Raw genomic sequence first — 3,812 nt, 5'->3', positions numbered from 1 at the left:
TTTGATTATATTTATATGGAGAGATTCGTCCACTTTGTCTGCTATATGATGTCTTAGGAGGATGCATTTTTATATATTCTAAGATTTATTATTCCATTCTGGTTTGCAATTATAAACCTCTCTGTTTCAGGAAATATTGAGCCTGCTTCGATATCAAAACATCATATTCTGATTGTTGATCAACCCCACGTTTTTTCCATCCAATAGTTCAGATTACTTTCTGATTATTTCAGTAGATTGCTTAGCTCTTCACAGCTATATTTAAAAAAGAAAATATTCTACTTTGTTTGTCAATAATCGTGTCATCCACTCTGTTGTGCATTTTGGTTGACGACTTATACAAGGTACTGCCAAAATATAAAAAAACATTATGATTTTCTATGACTAATTTTGGCCTTAATAAATGATTCCGCTCTTTACATAAGGTAGACGTCTTCAGGGGCATTGGGAATACCTATAAAGTGCCGTAAGTAATTTCGAGTGAATATTACTCCAACAGAGGCCAAGAAAGGTCTAATTTTCAACAATCAAACCACTAGGGTTTGAAAATATTAATATGTACATGAAAATGTTAATATGTCTTTATAAATTTTATATATGTTGTTTCTAAATATATGGATTTTGGATGGCATTTTCAGACTTTTATAACTTTCTTTGCTATTTTACTACTTGATCATCTCTGAAATGGATATAAAATTTTGCCTATGCAATCATACTTTGTAGTATATTTTGCGGCCGCTAACATGGTACATTCATTAAGGGTATGAGAAATGATTTCTGTTGCTTGGATGCATTTTCTGCACGCTTCATTAGTTATGTGGTGGCGTTTTAAGATGCATTATTTATATGTTTTAATGTTTATTATTCCATTCTGTATTTTTGTAATAAATTCCTCTGTTTCTGGAATCATTAAGGATATCTTGATCCATTCTTGTACTTTGATGTAGTCTTTGTGATTCATTTATAATATTTGGTTATTTTTCGGTATTGTTTTTGCGTTTTATTATAAACTTTAGTTGATGGTTAACGCATTTTACTATCGCCTGAAGTTAATGATATTTATGTATAAGAGTATTAAGGATCGTTTAGAAGGATATTAATTTATTGTTTTAGTTATGTTAAATCAAAACTTTTCGTTATCATTTATATTGGTATTGCTATATTGCTAGGTTTTAATTTGCTTAAAGAAAGCTTTGTTTTATTGCTATTGAAATGTGTTGAATTCGTAATAGGTAGTCTATTATATGTTCTTTTCGTGTAGCTCTTCAGTATCTTTCGTAATTTTTTTTTGCCTTTCCCAAATTTTTGATTTCGTTTTAAATTACTTGATACATATTTTATGTAAACCAACTTGTAAATACTCCCATATCCTTTGTTAATATATCTTTTTATTGTTGTATTCAAATTTATTGTTGTATTCAATTTTAATTTCGACTTGTATTTCTAGTAGCTGTTTTAACGTTGAGCGTCTGCATTTTGGCGATTTCTTTTAATCCTGGTTTTATTTCTCTTTTGCATACTGGCTTTGTTTGGTTAATGTACTGCTTCTTTGAAGTGTATGCATTGCAGTATTGCAGATCCATTATATCATTGTAGGTAGAACAGACGGTTATTTCCTCGGAGAGGTGTGCTGTTATAATACTATATGTATTTCAATATTTGTTGTGTGAGTTTTACTTCTATTATATGGGATCGGAGCTCTGAGAGTATTTCTGAGAATTGGAATTTTGCTGCGTCCAGTTTGTAAATTATTATATGATGCATTCATTTTCAGTGTTGTCTATCCTTTTAAATTGCATGCTTTCTATTCTTTGCGTTTTGCTGGCATGTGAGACTTGTTGAATTTGTTGGTCTTAGATTAATGGTGTGTATTTGCTGAATAAGATTTGATTATTATTAATATCAGGTTGATAGCGTAATCTTCATATTTTTTTACTTTATGTCGTACATTTTGTGGAATGTGTATCTTATTGTATTCATGCCGTGCGTGTTAGCTAGTGAAAACATACGTACGTATTGTCTTATTTAATGTGCTTGTTGAGAGTTTAGAATTGGTGGTCTGTCTTTTGTTCTATTGAGAATGCCGATCCCGACGATATACGTCCAAAATCCAAAAAATTTGTTTACAACAATTTTGGCAATAATTTTATTCCCTGGAACATTCATTCTAAGTTTGCAAATAAGTAGTCATGGATGAAAGATAAACCTAAAGAATACTATGTTTTTATTTTATGTTTTTTCTGAAGTGATTTGCAACTTAAATTTAATAAGGAAAATAAATAGACTAATATGGAATAATGGAACAACACGATCTTGATACAATGGCTGTCGATGGCATACAAAATAACAATTAAATGCATTTTAATGGAGATCAAGTTTTCTCGTGTTTTATCAAAAACAGTTTAGAACAATTGAGAATTATATAATATGTAATTAATTTTAAGACTATAAATATTTGAAAAATAAAAATTAAATTAAATTTTTTTTGAAGTGATGCCTGTTTTGTGAAGCAAATATTATTAATTGTTAGTTCATTGTATCTAAAAATTTTGAATTATCAGTTTGTTAGTCAAAGTTTTTGTATCCCTAAATATTTGTATTTAATTAACATCATCTGAGGTGCAAATCATCGTTTTTGATTTCTACACCTCACGGCAATATAGATATTTGATGAAATATGTTTGCGACATTATCAAAAGCCTAATTTCACTGGGGCTCTTTAACGATCTATATAGAGGCTCTAGATCAGTTGGAGATCATTAGCTGTTAAGGTAATAATAAGTATATGCTATATTAGGTTTTTGGGTTTGGTAGGCTTTAAAATATATGCATAAGGTTATAAGGCGTCAATAGGTCTGTGGATGTAAAATAATTTGAATCTACATAATTGTATGAACTTTTCCTACGTTTCTTAACAGTTTTAGAGACAAAACATGAAACGACTATTTTGTCCGAAGATTAAGGTCAAAACAACTCTGACATTATTTACACAAGGGAGCGCATTTTCTTAAAGAATTTTTAAGGAACTTCCAAACATAGTTGTAGACTTACGTAACCACGGGTTTGCAAATAATGTTATTTGCGCGGTATTTTCGTTAATATTATATAATCAGTATCTTTTGAAAATGTTGAAAATGTTAAGTGTCATATATCGCTTTTTCCAAAGTTAAGCAATTTTTTTTCATAAGGGTGAAATGATTGTGCTTGTGCTGTTAATAATCCAATCTGTCCCAAACAGAAATATACCGCCGAATATATCAATGCTATAAACTAAGAGCGAAAGTAAATCAATTATGTGTTATTCTTCAGAGCTTGAATTTTCCTAGCTCTGATTTACCTGCACCACATAAGAACAGGTAACGCAACAGTTACGACAGATGTAGCTCTAATTCTTTCCAAGGCTGGACTAGAATTTTTCCTCTTCCTCTTGCTAGAGGCCGCCATTGTTAACTAGAATTCCAAGTCTCTGCACATTTCTACACATCAATCAATAATTACTTACAGGAGGTTCTATTCTGGTTAATTTATTCACCAGTTCTAGATGGGTTTATAGATGATCTAATTTGTCTCGTTCTGGCAATTTGTGTCATTTTCCTACCGTAATTGAGCATAAAACTCTGGGAAATTATTTTTACACTCGTATCGTTTCGTTGTAGTGTTTGAGTAGTCTTATTAAATTTGGTTGACTTCTAGAAAAGTCAACCGGTGAAAGCGACAGATCCTAATTCTGTTTTCTAGAGATATTTTTTAACCTTATATACTAGATCATAATCTTCAGTTCTGTTGATTTATATCTAATATATGCGTGTTGT

Source organism: Teleopsis dalmanni, chromosome 2, assembly GCF_002237135.1.
Source record: "Teleopsis dalmanni isolate 2A chromosome 2, ASM223713v2, whole genome shotgun sequence".
NCBI classification, from domain to species: domain Eukaryota; kingdom Metazoa; phylum Arthropoda; class Insecta; order Diptera; family Diopsidae; genus Teleopsis; species Teleopsis dalmanni.
This window is presented reverse-complemented; position numbering follows the sequence as displayed.